Source organism: Trachemys scripta, chromosome 1 (assembly GCF_013100865.1).
Source record: "Trachemys scripta elegans isolate TJP31775 chromosome 1, CAS_Tse_1.0, whole genome shotgun sequence".
Classification (NCBI taxonomy): Eukaryota; Metazoa; Chordata; order Testudines; family Emydidae; genus Trachemys; species Trachemys scripta.
This window is the reverse complement of record NC_048298.1, coordinates 50,031,770-50,047,785: the sequence shown is the minus strand read 5'-3', so window position 1 is coordinate 50,047,785 and position 16,016 is coordinate 50,031,770. Positions and strand designations below refer to the sequence as shown.

General features: G+C 37.3%; 1 protein-coding gene across 9 annotated transcripts in view; it reads right to left on the bottom strand.

Annotated features, from left to right (window-relative positions):
* Positions 1 to 16,016, bottom strand: part of IMMP2L (inner mitochondrial membrane peptidase subunit 2) — an 854,519-nt gene that overhangs the window by 126,522 nt on the left and 711,981 nt on the right. The window lies entirely within an intron of this gene.

Here is a 16,016-nt window from a genome sequence, read left to right as displayed (position 1 = left end):
TGTGAGGGCTTTATGGACCACCATAGACACAAATAGCCTGCAATTTGCCCCTATCCAGGAATTAGCTTTTAAAATTTTCATTTCAGTGGGTGAACCTAGACCAGCTGCATTTCAAAAATCATCAATACATCACTGGCATGAAGTGCTTGGAATCAGGTAGCTTTCTCTTAATATACCTGCCTAAATCCATCCTGCTCATACTGATGCTCCTCCTACTGAATTCCCAAAGCCCTAAATCCTGCTGCATTCATAGCCTCTGCCGCTATCATCTCTTTGGTGAGAACAAGAGGCATGCTCTGCATTTTCACATGCCAAGAAAAGAAAAATCAGTTTTGTTCGCCAAAAAGGCTACACTGAACACTACATTTTTGTCAGTTAAAATCCAAAAGGCAGATAAAATCAACCTGAGAGTTTGGAACAAAATTCTGAACTGCATCAACCTAGCAAATTGTGAAAAACAGTTCTTCCTCATGTAAAAACTGTTCCACAAAGATGCCTGTCAGTGAGATTTGAAGTTAGCTATCACAGAAATGCAAGCCATACAGGTCAAACTTTCCAAGCAACAGTTTTAGGAAATTTTGTAGACAGTTACTTTTTCTGATTCCACTCTTCTTTCAGTGTAATACACCTTGTTTTTATCTTATGCTTCCTGTCTTATATTAGATATAGCATGTACATGACCAAAAACCAATGTTAGATACTAGTTTCAAATCTGCTATAGAGCAGACCAGCAGTCTATCACTTTGGCACCTAAATTATACAAATCCCAATCTCAGAAAAATGCAGTTATCTGAAGTTTTAAGCTATATAACTAACCCTTCGTATTAAAACAAAATATATCAATCTTCCCTGACACAACACAAAACTGAATGCTCTAAACTGCTAGCATTGTATTTGATGAGCTTTCAGTCTTATTTCAAAATTTTCAACTAGCTTAACTACAGTGGAACCTGAGTGTGCTAGCAACATTGTGGAAACCCATAGCTCTTCAACCTTTTGACTTGGCTATATGCCAATCAAAAAGCTATATTCTACAAAGAACATGTCTGGAATCCATACACTAAAGTGTTTAATAAATTTCAAAAAGGTGCAATATGGCAGAAGTACCACTTAGCATACTCTACTCCAAAGGGTGGAAAGCAATGATTATAGGGATCATTTACTCTACTATTAAGAAATGTAATGGAGTGTCTCCTTAAGGAAATACTAGATAAATCACTTTTACCTTTATATGAATTTGAAGGATCCCTTTTTTTGTTTTGATTGCAATGAACAAACCTATTTTCACTATTAGTATAACTGGGCATGCCACTTCCATCAATTTATATTATCTGTCATGACAGCTGATAGCAAAATGTCTTTTTTTCCCATTCCAATTACTAGTCTAGCAGCAGTACTGGCCCTAGCATATTTGTAGTAGCCTCCGCAGGGATTCTAGCCCAGTAGGTTGAGGAATATTAAACCTTAAAATCACATAATATTAAACCTTAAAATCACATAAAATCACATATTAAACCTTAAAATCACAATGATTTTATAACATCTTGGTTCTCCCCTTCCCCCCATTTCAATCTGATGGGACTTCAGCAGCTGATATCTCACATACCCACAAGGATAACCAGCTCCTGCTTCATAACACGTGTAAGGTGGATCTCCTGCTTCCAGAGGGTATAAAGCTACAGCTCTCATACATAGTTCTACTACTAGTGGTTTGCAAGACGGTGCTCACTAAAATCACATTGGAACTGAAGTGGATGAAGGAAGAAAGAAAGTTAGTAATTAGAGCAATGCAATTTTATATTTCAAAATCCTGCAATGTGCTAAGCTCAGAAATAAATGCTATATACCTGTGGTTATCAAACAGTTGTAGAGAGTATATGTTAGTGATCTGTAGAGAGGTTCTCTTCTAGGAGTCCAAAAGCTAAATTGCATTAAAAGGCAGCTAAACATACATTAAATACTTCCATGTAAGGAAATGCTGTTGTCACAGAGTGGTATGTGACCATAAATGGGAGGGGAGGAGAACGCTTCTAAAATGTGGTCCACAATATGAACAAGTTTAATCCCACAAGAACCTCGATAAAATAAGATTCCTAGTTTTATGATTGAACACAGCACTCATTGGTAGCCCTCAAGGGTCACAATATGTCAGAGTTTAAAACCTCTTGCTGTTCCCCTGATCGGACAATGAGAATTTTTGGCACTGGTCCATGACTGAATGAGATGATCCCCTCACTGAAAATTAAATTTCTTTGAAATCTCTGACAAAGATTAATTTAAGCACTGAAAGTCCTGAGGCCAAATGAACAAAAATAACTATAAACAATGTTAGCAACACAAGGTGAGTGAGGTAATGTCTTTTATTGGACCAAACTTGGTTAGTGAAAGAAACAAGCTTTCAAGCACACACAGAGCTCTTCTTCAAGACTGGGAAAGATATTCAGAGTGTAACAGCTAAATACAAGGTGGAACATATTGTTTAGCATAAGGAGTTAGCACATGTCGCAACAGATCATTCAAGGTGAAGTGGACAGCTAACACCTCTACAGCTGTAGGACAAAGGAGAGTTAATAGGTTACAGATTGTTGTGATGAGCCATAAAACCAGTGTCTTTATTAAGTCCATAATGTTCAGTGCCTAACAAAGTTATGACTAATTCCCAGACTTGTCTTTTGAAGGTATTGTGCAGGTTTCCTTTGAAGATGAGGATTAAGAGGTCAGATTTGGAGTGATCTCTTTGTGAAAAGTGTTCACCCACAGGATATAGGGTGCTTTTGTCTTTTTTCATTTTCCTGTGCGAATTCATTCCAGAGCATAGTGATTGTCTCGTTTCAAACGCTGGTGGAGAGCTGCATGGCCAGAGAGCGGTGGCTGCTGGCCAGGAGCCCAGCACTTAAGGCAGCGCCACTGCCAGCAGCAGCAGCACAGAAGTAAGGATGGCATGGTATGGTAACGGGACCCCTGAGATCCCAGTCCCACTGCAGGGCTCTACTCCTACCTTTTTTTTCCCCCTGTCCACCCCATTTTTCTGCTCGTCCTCTCCCCACCGGCTTTGCACCCTGGGTGGCTGCCCCGCTCACCTCACCTTGGTTATATCTCTGGTAAAATATTTGGTTTTAAACATCTAAATACAAATATGTACAGTAAGCTACTCTTTCAAATAAACTTGTTATTACTGAATGTGTTGTTAATTACAATAACTGCCACACATTCAAAGTCATAACAAGTTTAAAATTTAAAATTATATCATTGCTTGAGCCCTGGCACCTCTTTCATCACCAATTAAACACTGGCTGTGACATTTTTTCCTTGGAGTCCCCTGGGCAATGAATTAATTGAACCGTATGATCAGTTTAATAACCTTTTCCAACACAAAAGCTGTTTTTTCACAACACAAAATAAGTATCTTTGTATGTCAGAGGAATGTTTATTATTCATTGTTACTTATCTGTCCTGCAACATAGCTGCATGTGATACTTTATAAACAAGAAAGAACATGAGGTACCTCTTTCAGAGAACTTATAAAGTAATTAACACTTAACTAAAACAGGCCTGTGAAACCTCAGGACTAAGTAATCTGGGCATAAAGCATCAATATACTGAATACAACCCATCTGGAATGTCTGGATATACGTGAACACAGTAATGTCAACAGCACTTCAGATAGATTTTACAAGAAGCTACATTGTTTATAAATTCTTTCAGTTTTTCAAATTTAAACCTGCTCTTGCTGTTTCCTAGAAAATACTATACATGTAAAACCTTAAACCTTTTATCAGGAGTGAATGAATTCATCTCTGAACTACTGTGGTTTGTGCAGCTTTCCAAATGGTTTGGTCATGGCTCCTCAAACTGGAAATTTTGTCAGCAAGCATGAAGGATCAGTCAAATTCTTCCTTCCCTCTTTTCTTCCAAACTTGCTAACACTTAATAGCAAATTTTTTTTATCATCAAGTATCACAGTCAAACATATTAAGTTTCTTCTGTCCATTTTCAGGAATGTTACCCACTCTACCTTAAATGGCTCCTACAATCATAGTGTGAGAGTGCCTCACAACAAAGATTAATGCATTTATCCTCACAACATCCCTGTGATGTACAGAAGAGGTTCCAGCAATTTTCTCCCAATAGAACCTATCAGAATGGAAGAAATATTGAGGGCAACCACTATATATCATAATTTTAAATCACACAAACCATTACAGAAAGAACGTTGCAAGACTTTGCATCAATATTCTTGCTCAGAAAAAAAGTTGAAAGGACAGAACTTACGTGACCATTTTTAATCAATGGAAGTATTGTATTATTACCAACTCTCCCTACATTAAGCCAATTTGTTTATATTTGGGAACATTTTTATCTCATTCATTTAAAAGGAACACAATTTATACAACTATTAACATTGTTAATTCTATATTAACAGTGGACCACATATTTCACTGTTTTGCTTTTAACCCACTGCCATTAAATATACATTTCTGACAACATGACATAGGGTAACGACCCATCCCTTACTTCAAGGAACTGCTTTTTATTTTATTGATTTGTCTCTTAGGGTGATCACCTGTCCCTTATTTTAAGGGATATCCCTAGACTCCCTTATTTCATTGTAAGTCACATAAGTAAGTGAAGGCTGAATCAAATCTTTGCAGAGCAGCACTAAGCAATGTAGTGTGGAATTCAGACTGAAGAAAGCAATCTTTTAACAAAAACTAACCACAAAGCTTTAAAAATGATTTTCCTTTTGCATTGTCCTAAGATTGCATTGAATTGCACACCTGAAATAAAAATCATGGATGTGGCTTCTTGTTTGAGACTTTATTAAAACATGATATTACATATTCAAAAATTTCTCCACTCCAGACCTGTGTTTTTGTACTTGTAACATAGGTAAGGAAATGCTAAGAAGAAATCAGAAAACTTCTGGAAAGTTTAGCATGTGGCTAAATAAACAGTACATGCTTGCCACATAAGGGCACTAGTATGTTTTATCCCAAAGAAGGCTCAGTGAATACTGTGTGCAGGAGAAGGAGTGGGCTTTGAAAAATGATAGCCAGCTCCTTCTCCTAATTTCTTAAAACTTGAGGAATTTATGCTGTCCATTCTTACCTCAAATGCAGCTGAGGAAACAATATTTTTCTTGTGTAAACATACCTGGACAGATTGCAGAAACCTGCTAAATATTGATTTTGTTAAGGCTGAGCTTGAAATTAAAGTTAATTTCAAATTGTAGATGTAAGGAGTTTTATGAATTGATTTTAAAAAAATCAAAGATATTATGAGTTTTAATACATTCTAGTATAAGTACTATTTTAAACATTACATTGAAGCTTATGATGATTGCAATGTATACTTGAGGGTAGTAAAAAAGCACACGCAAGAAAAAAATATACATGGTATGCTATGGGAAATAGTGTTTCCTTTAAATGTCCCTTAAAATAAAGTGTCATCCCTTATTTTTCATGTGTTTTTTTCCTTATTTTTGTCCATCAAAGATGGTCACTCTACATGACTACTAGTGATTTGCACAAGGCATTGAGATCAAATGGACTCAGTGTCTGCCTTAAGACTGAGAAACCCACAACATGGTAACATTTCTCCTATCTGAAAATAAAATCTGGTAAAAAATAATTCTTTATAGGGCTGCAATCACCAAAACTGAGAACTGCATTTGAGATAGTAGTGATGGAGCTATAGATACTCTCCATGCCCAGAAAAGGAAAATAATCCCCAAAATGTAGGTTCAATGAGTTTCTAAATTAAGTGCAAGTCTATCTTGCTAGGAACATCAGCATGGTCAAAATACCACAGTGTGAAGCCATAGAAAAGTTCTATTTCTACTCAAACAGGATCACTTTAGGAGCCTTGTAGAAGAGGATATACTGGTATAGATTCTGGAGAATGATTTATCAAATTAAAGAGCATATCAAACTATATCCTGAGTACTGAGAAATATAGATAAGCAAAGAAAACTGATACAGAACTGTGTGATATACATAGGTTACAGGTATCTTCCAAATTTGGAGGTAGAGCTGGTCAAACTATTTCATTACAGATACAAGGTCTACCTTTCACTGGTTTTACACCAATGGAGATCCAGTGATTTAACAGAATCCTGATTTACATTCTCAGGCTGCTGTGTTTAAGAACATAAGGGCCATACTGGGTCAGACCAATGGTGCATCTAGCCCAGTATCCTGTCTTCCAACAGTGGTCAATGACAAGTGCTTCAGAGGGAATGAACAGAATAGGGCAATCATCAAGTGAGCCATTCCCTGTCATCCACTTCCAGCTTCTTGCAGTCAGAGGCTAGGGAGACCCAGAGCAAGGGCTTGCATCCTTGACCATGTTGGCTAATAGCAATTGAGGGACCTATCCTCCATGACCTCATCTAACTTTTTTGAACACCGTTGTAGTTTTGGCCTTCACAACACCAGCTGGCAAGGAGTTCTACAGGTTGACTGTGCGTTGTGTGAAGAAATACTTCCTTTTGTTTGTTTTAAACCTGCCGCCTATTAATTTCATTAGGTGACCCCCTAGTTTTAGTGTTATGTGAAGGAGTAAACAACACTTCCTTATTCACTTTCTCCATAATTCATAATTTTATATACCTCTATCATATTTTTTTTAGTCACCTCTTTTCCCAGCTAAAAAGTCTCAAACCTTCTAATCCCTCCTCATATGGAAGCTGTTCCATACCTTTAATCATTTTTGTTGCCCTTTTCTGTACCTTTTCCAATTCTAATATATCATTTTTGAGATGGGGCAAGCAGAACTGCATGTAATATTCAAGGTATAGCCATACCATGGATTTATATAGTGGCACTATGATATTTTTGTCTTATTATTTATCTCTTTCCTAATGGTTCCTAACAGTCTGTTAGATTTTTGACTGCTAATGCACATTGAGTGGATGTTTTCAGAGAACTATCCATAATGACTCCAAGATCTCCTTCTTGAGTGGTAACAGCTAATTTAGATCCAATCATTTTGTATATATAGCTGGGATCATGTTTTCCAGTGTGCATTACTTTGCATTTATAAACATTGAATTTCATCTGCCATTTTATCACCCGATTTTGTGAGAGCCCTTTGTAACTTCAATCTGCTTTGGACTTAACTTGAAAACATCTGTTCTATTCTCTGTACTGCAAGTTTAGTTAGCCATGATAATTTTAATGGACAATGAGGCCACAGAACCTTACCATCAAGGGATTCCCTCCAGCAGCTCCTGCAATTACTTGTCAATCTTAATAGACAACCCTCAATCCCACTTTGAATCTCTCATGTAATATTTTCTAAACAGGGACAAGCATATGTAACCTTCCAGGCATATTTAGCTTCAGTCATAATACATAATGTACTGTACACTTTATCTATCACAGACTTTTACAATAATTTCAGGCTGTGCACACATGCCACAGTCTCTATTGTCACCTCACCCTTCATACACAAAATTCTTTTTCTGATAGAGAATTTTGCTTCTGCATCTTCATCCAAGGGCCAATATAAACATAATGGGAAATCACTGGCAGTATATTTATGCTACGCATTCTGTTCAAAATTTCTTTTATAGTATATCAGAGACACTGACTGATGTTACAGTGAACTAATTTCTGGAACCACCTTCTAACTTCAGTTCTAGGAGCTGCAGAAAGAGGTGTAGGAGACACACTTTTTCCTAAGGGTTCAATTGTGCTCTGTAGGCACAGTCCTAAATTGAGAGTAGCATGGATGAGCACAAATCCAGAAGAAGCACCAAGAGCACAAAGACTGTATCTGCTGCTATACTCATGTAACATATTATTCCTTGCTATACAGTATGGGGGACCAGATGACCCCAATCCCTCCTCATCCACTTTGGGGCACCATCCACTTGAAATGTCTGGCAAAATTCCATTTGGAGATATTACATTCTGCCTGCATACATTCCCTTTGCAATTCCATCTGAACTCAATGCACTTCACTATTGTGTAGTGCTGGTGTGTGCTGTTAAACAATTGCCACTTTTACCGTACAAACAGCTGCATTTCAGGGCTGATGAAGTGATCTTTACACCAGTATATAGCTTCTAAATGGTTCTGCAGTTCTTCCAATTAAAGAAGATATATTTGGCAACACCATAATCAAGATCATTTACACTTTTGTTTTAGCAAACATGGGGTTGTGCTTTTGCTAAGACATAAGCAGTAAGAACAACAGTAGTACTTTCCCTCAGTTTTCCCTGGGGTTGCTTGAACCTTCCTAGAAGAGGTTAGAGCATCCCTAGGAAGGTCATCCTCATAGTCTGAAAACCTCTGGGCTAGAATATTTTCTTTACCAGAGAGCATGAATTGCTCCTCTGTCTCTATCAGGTTTCAGATTTTATCATTACTTGATGTCTTTCCTGTTCCCCCTTTCTTCCTCTGGTTACTCTGTATGGGTAATTCACCCTCATTATTTACAGGAGTAAATATTTTAAGTCAATTTACTAAGCAAATTATATATGGCCAGATTCTGTCACCTTTATTCATGCTGTGTAACTCCTCACTTGTTGAGTAAGGTACTAAATCAACACGAATCTGGCCAGAGAGGATTAACAGTTAAGTCTTCTCTCCATCATATGGCCCAAAGAGTTGGCGACTTTCCTTTGAAATGAAAATCCAAATAATTAAGTCTGGCATATTCAATCATTTTGAATCATCTCTTTCTAAAAATCTTTATTGTGTTTTCTAATCCACAGATGGATGCAGTTGAAAGAAGGAACAGGAAGTAGGACAAGAAAGCACATTTCAGACAGGTTCCCATATGAACTTGCATCACAGCATTGTTTACTTGGACAATCACTAGTGAGATGTTGGTCTTTATAGTTGTCCTAATCTACTCATTTGCAGTTTACAAATTTAAAATCTATGGTAAATAAAAATATACTGAGGTCAGATCCCAGTCCAACTGGGTTAGGTTTTAGAAAGTAGGCACATTAGAGGAATAGTAGTGTCATGTTGAAAATATGGCTGGGGGGTATGTCTTCACTGCAGTTAACCCAGGCTTTTATCTGGGGTTTAGCTCAGTCTCCAACCACCCCACTGTCCACAAACAGAAGCATTTTACCTGGATTTGAAGGTGTTTTAAGGCTGAGTTAGTTTACTCAGCTAGGACGTGGGTTAGAAGCTGGACTCCAGTTTAACTCAGTAGGAACCCGCCTACTTTGCAGTGAGATTGCTGGCTAATTCATTCAATTGCTCATAGCTGCCCCATGCCTTCACACAATTCTCCCCAAAGAACACACAATTGACTGGGAAAATAATCACAGAGGATCTCAACAGAAAGTACCATAGGATATGTCCTCAGACACACACAGGCATGTACAGAAATATAGAAGACAATAATGCAGGTAGAGCTTTGCAATGGTGATGCTCACACCTGAGCTAGGCTAATATGGATGCTCAGACCTGGGTTTTGATCATCTACACTATCTCTACAGTGAATATATACCCTTGGAGTCAGAAGACCGGGAGCTGTTCTTGTCTGTGTCAGATTCTTGCTGTGTGACCTGGGACAAGTTACTTAAGGACCCTGTGCCTCAGTTTCCCCACCAACATAATGGAGATAATGATGTTTCATTATCTTACATTAGATTGTGAAGCTTGATTTCTAAAGTCAATAGAAAGTCTCCCATTGGGTTTATGTATAGAATCATAGGACTGGAAGGGACCTCAAAAGATCGTCTAGTCCAATCCCCTGCACTCATAGCAGGACTAAGTATTATCTAGACCATTCCTGACAGGTGATTGTCTAACCTGCTCTTAAAAATCCCCAATGATGGAGATTCCACAACCTCCCCCTATTCCAGTGCTTAACCATCCTGACAGTTAGGAAGTTTTTCCTAATGTCCAACCTAAACCTCCCTTGTTGCAATTTAAATCCATTGCTTCTTGTCCTATCCTCAGAGGTTAAGAAGACCAATTTTTCTCCCTCCTCCTTGTAACAACCTTTTATGTATCTAAAAACTGTTATGTCCCCTCTCAGTCTTCTCTTCTCCATACTAAACAAACCCATTTTTTTCAATCTTCCCTCATAGGTCATGTTTTCTAGAACTTTAATCATTTTTGTTATTCTTCTCTAGACTTTCTCCAATTTATCCACATCTTTCCTGAAATGTGGCACCTAGAATTGAACACAATACTCCAGTTGAGGCCTAATCAGTGTGGAATAGAGCGGAAGAATTAATTCTCATGTCTTGCTTACAACACTCCTGCTAATACATCCCAGAAGGATGTTCGTTTTTTTTTGAAACAATGTTACACTGTTGACTCATATTTAGCTTAAGGTCCACTATGACCCCCAAATCCCTTTCCACATTACTCCTTCCTAGGCAGTCATTTCCCATTTTGTATGTGTACAATTGATTGTTCCTTCCTAAGTGGAGTACTTTGCATTTGTCCTTATTGAATTTCATCCTATTTACTTCACACCGTTTCTCCAGTTTGTCAGATCATTTTGAATTTTAATCCTATCCTCCAAAGCACTTGCCACACCACCGAGCTTGGTATTCTGCACACTTTATAAGTGTACTTTCTATACCATTATCTAAATGATTGATGGCAATATTGAATAGAACCAGACCCAGAATCTCTGTGGGACCCCACATATTATGCCCTTCCAGCATGACTGTGCGCCACTGAGTTATAACTACTCTCTGGGAACAGTTTTCCAACCAGTTTTACACCCATCTTATAGTAGCTCCATCTAGGTTGTATTTCCCTAGTTTGTTTATGAGAAGGTCATGTGAGACAGTATCAGAAGCTTTATTTTTAAAGTCATGATATATTACATCTACCGCTTCCTCCCTATCCACAAGGCTTGCTGTCAAAGAAAGCTATCAGGTTGGTTTGACATGATTTGTTCTTGACAAATCCATGCTGACTGTTACTTATCACCTTATTATCTTCTAGATGTTTGCAATTTGATTGCTTAATTATTTGCTCCATTATCTTTCCGGGAACAGAAGTTAAGCTGACTGGTCTGTAATTCCCCAGGTTGTCCTTATTTCCCTTTTTATAGATTGGCACTATATTTGCTCTTTTCCAGTCTTCTGGAATCTCTATCATCTTCCATGACTTTTCAAGGATAATCACTAATGGCTCAGATATCTCCCCAGAAAGCTCCTTGAATATTCTAGGATGCATTTCATCAGACCCTGGTGACTTGAAGACATCTAACTTGTCTAAGTAATTTTTAACAACTTCTTTTACTATTTTAGCCTCCAATCCTACCTCATTTTCACTGACATTCATTATGTTAGACTTCCAATCACCACCAACCATCTTGGTGAAAACGAAAACAAAGAAATCATTAAACACCTCTGCCATTTCCACATTTTCCGTTATTATTCTCCTCCCCGCCTTCACTGAGTAACGGACCTACCCTAGGTAGGTCTTCCTCTTGCTTCTAATGTATTTGTAGAATGTTTTCTTGTTAACCTTTATGTCTCTAGCTAGTTTGATCTTGTTTTGTGCCTTGGCCTTTCAAATTTTGTTCCTACATCCTTGGGTTATTTGTTTATATTCATCCTTTGTAATTTGACCTAGTTTCTACTTTTTGTAGGACTTTTTTTTAATTTTTAGATCATTGAAGATCTCCTGGTTAAGCCAGGGTGGTCTCTTGCCATACTTCCGATCTTTCCTACGCAGTGGGATAGTTTGCTCTTGGACCCTTAATAACGTCTCTTTGAAAAACTACCAATTGTCTGTAATTGTTTTTCTCCTTAGACTGCGTCCCATGGGATCTTATCTACCAACTCCCTGAGTTTGCTAAAGTCTGCCTTCTTGAAATCCACTGTCTTTATTTTGCTGTTCTCCCTCTTACTATTCCTTAGAATCATCAACTCTAACATTTCATGATCACTTTCACCCAAGCTGCCTTCCACTTTCAAATTCTCAACCAGTTCCTCCCTATTTGTCAAAATCAAATCTAGAACAGTCTCTTCCCGAATAGCTTCCTCCACCTTCCGAAATAAAAATTTTTCTCCAATATATTCCAAGAACTTGTTGGATAATCTGTGCCGTGCTATTTTCCCCAACAGATGTCTGAGTAGTTGAAGTCCACCATTACCACCAAGTCCTGTGCTTTGGATGATTTTGTTAGTTGTTTAAAAAAAAAGCCTCATCCATCTCTTCCTGGTTAGATGGTCTGTAGTAGACCCTTACCATGACACACCCTTGTTTTTTAATCTCTTTTATCCTTTCCCAGAGACTTTCAACAAGTCTGTCTCCTATTTCCATCTCATCCTCAGTCCAAGTGTATACATTTTTAATATACAAGGCAACACTTCCTTCCTTTTCCCCCTGCCTGTCCTTTCTGAGCAAGCTGTACCCTTCTACACCAATATTCTAGTCATGCGTATTATCACACCAAGTCTCTGTGATGCCAACTATGTGTAGGCTCATTATGAAAGTCAACTGAATAAGTACCATTAACTTCAATGGGCATTCTATCAGGCATTAATTGTGTAAAGCACTTTCAGATCCTAAGCTGGGAAACATTCTGAAAAGTAAAGTAGTAGCTATAGAAGTAGTACATTTACAAAATGAATCCTGGTATTCTCAAGGTCTTTATTTAATTTGAAAGAATTTGTTATTACTACTGTGTACTACTACTGCCACAATTCTTTCCCAAGAAACATTTCTTAGATGAACTCTCAACTAAATAGGAGAATTACTGGAATTAAAAACATGAAGCAGTCTCTTAAAAGCAAAATCATATATCATCCAACACTGCATTATTATGTCTCTGTAATATTCCAATTAAACCAGAATAAGGTGATATAATAAATGTTTGGCTTTACCCTAATAAGAGCTTGAAAACAGAGAACTGGTTCACTGAAGTGATATCACTAACCCAGTCCAGCTAATTGAACAAAAATCATTCTATGTGTAATTTTTTTCATCCCTTAAATTAAAAAACAAAGCAAAGGAGGCAAGGATCACTGAGTTCTTTTCATGGTTATTGCCTGACATTTAAAATAGCTGTTTTCAGCCATTATAAATGGCAGACATGACTTGCAAAACTTAAGCCCCACAGTTCAGACTGTGGAGTTGTGAATAGCGGTGCATACCAAAGTGCTGTGCTGCAATTCCCCTGTGTGGATTGCAGGCACAAACGAAAAGGTTCCTAGTTCACATTAATATAATCCTCCACAAACAAGAACTCTTAGTTCACACCTTCCGAGACTATATGGAGTGTTACAGCTGAGCACTTCGGTGCGCACTGCTATTCATACTCCTGTAGTCCAAACTGTGGGGCAGTGTAGATAAGACCTCAGATTGAACCAGGTAGTATCAAAGTAACAACAATGCAGTACCTTTGTCTATGCTGCACAAAGCAGTTCTTTAAATAACAAAATTCAATAACCACATTACTTAAATAACTTCCCTGCATGCTGGATTAAATTAACATTTAAATCAGTAGTTGGCCAGCTATACTATACAATGTTACTAATTCAGCACAGTTTATAGATGTGGTGGTGTTTGAATTAAATTAATGCTTACATTGAAGTCAGAAAAAGAACCTACTAGACAGAAAGGAACTATAAAGCCATTTTGAGGGTCCCTGGACTTTTTCTGCAATATATATTTACTACAGTTAATAAAAAAAGTATGTTAATGTATAAACTTGAGAAAATTATCTATATATGCCTTGAGATTCTGATCTTGGTCCTACTAAAATCAGATAGATACAAAAAGACCAAAAGATATAATGGATAAAATGTTTTAGAAACTATATAATGATCATCATGTGTCAAAGGTCATTCACATTTTAGGATTCATAACCCCGAAAGATGACATATAAATTAGCCCTTGAATGATCCCAGTATTTTTGTCTTATCACCTAGTCCATTAAGCCATTACACATTAGTCTCCAATTGAAAAAATGATTTCTAACGTCTATTCTCTATCTGTTATTCCATAATTTCCATATATGCCCCATGTAATTCATTATGCTCATCCACAAAACATAACTAAGTCTGACTTTATCTATAGTATATAAGCTTTTTTTATTATTGTAATTAAAAGAATAGCATCAAAGTCAATAGCCCTAAAATGTAATCTACCTTAAAGATAATTTTTTGTACTGGGCCCTTTTGACCCAGGAAAATGCATTGGTTCCTCCAAATTAGAGTGCGACACAGATAACATTCAAACTACTCTCTGGAGTGACCTCTATTACAACAAAATAAGGACATTGGGTTCCTTTCTTGCCATTGTGCAGTCTTTTCATTCTGACTGACTGTTCTATTCTTATGAGAGAAAAGATATTAAAATGAAGAAGAATATGCCTCTGAATGTCTTGAGAGTACAATCCTAATATATTCAGTATCCTGCAAGAATTGGTCAGGCAGAGGAATGGACATTGTGATATGCCAATCTGTTCATAACATATGTAAGTCTGCCTCCACAAACCAAAACACATGTAGGCGAAACATTAGTCAATAGGAGCTAAAGCATCCCTAAGTCTGCTTTTCATCTTTTTCTGCAGATGTATATATTTATGATTTTTAGTCAATCCTCATAGCTAATTTCCTCCCACAAAAGCACGCTTGTCACCTTTTCCTTTATATTTTCAACTGCTGCTATAATTTAAATCTGAAGAAAAATATATGTTTACATTTGATACTTACTCAAAATTTAACTCAATCAATACAAACCTTTTAAATGGTTCTATATGTATATCCCAAGGTCATCTTTGTGGAATGCTAGAAAGCTTGCATTGTCAAAAGTTGTCACAGTAGTTCTCTGACGGTGCCTATTCACTCAGAAAAGAGGTGGGAACTTAACTTATTGTAACAAACATGAGGTAAATCCCAGAGAAAAAGGCAGCTTATTGTTTTCACGGGTATTAGCAGGTGTAGTTAAACACAATGGGGGAGCCTAGGGTGTACCTTGACCTACTAACTCATGTGAAAACTACTAACTGTCTTGTCTTCACTAGGATTTTACCACATGTTGTTTAACATATGTTAACTTGTATTAGCTAAGAACACACCTTTTTTCCTAGTGAACACAAGTCCTAAACATTTCAGAGTAGTTTTACACTGGTGAGGCTACCATGAAGTAAGAGGAAAACAGTGAGGATGGGATTGTGGGTAGCCTGGGTGCACAGAGAGAGACTGTGGATAAAAAGACACCTGGTAACAATACAGAAAGGGAGAGACATGCAAGGGGTCAAATGAAAAAAAAAATCTAGTGGCACAAAAAGAGGAACTCTAAAATTAACTGTCAAAAAAATGACAGAGCAGAAAGGGAGAATAAAAAAATCATAAGTGATGTGGCCCTTGAAGCAGATAGTGAGACAACTATAAGGAAGGTGAAAGAGTAGGACAATAGCAACATGCTGGTCGAGCCAGGTAGGGGGTCTTTGAATCTTAGATACTCTTATGTTTTCCTCTTCAGGTCATGTTATTGGAGGTAGATTATCTGGGGCCAAACTCTGCCACCCTCACTTAAATTGAGCAGTATCTACTCCATGATTAGTCTAATTAAATTCAGTGGCCCTACTTCGGATGTAAAGTGCTAACAGAACTTGAGTAAGGATAGCAGAATCTGCATGAATTTCCCATGACAACCAGTCATTATATCATTTTAGAACAGAATCATCTCTAAAGTAAATAGGTAAACAAAACTGCATGTATTACATGAGAAAAATGATTAATATCTCCAGGGCAGAATGCAGAGACGATGAGCCTAAATTTCTGCATGTCAGACAAAGTCAGCAATTAAAAAAAAAAAGCCAAAAAACTGAAACCCTGAAAAGGATATCCTGTCTTTCCACAGAGACCAGGTGTATACTTTTACCAGTCTAAATCTGAGTTTTTAGCTTTTGTTTTGTAAATACTTGTATGCAACTGGAGACACTTGCCATCTAGGGTGAGTTTTTTTCCTCTTACATTGAGAACTGATTAGACAGACAAAGTGTCCATTACTTCATACTTTCTTCAATATATTGATTTATCAATTAACATTTGCTGTGTATCGTTA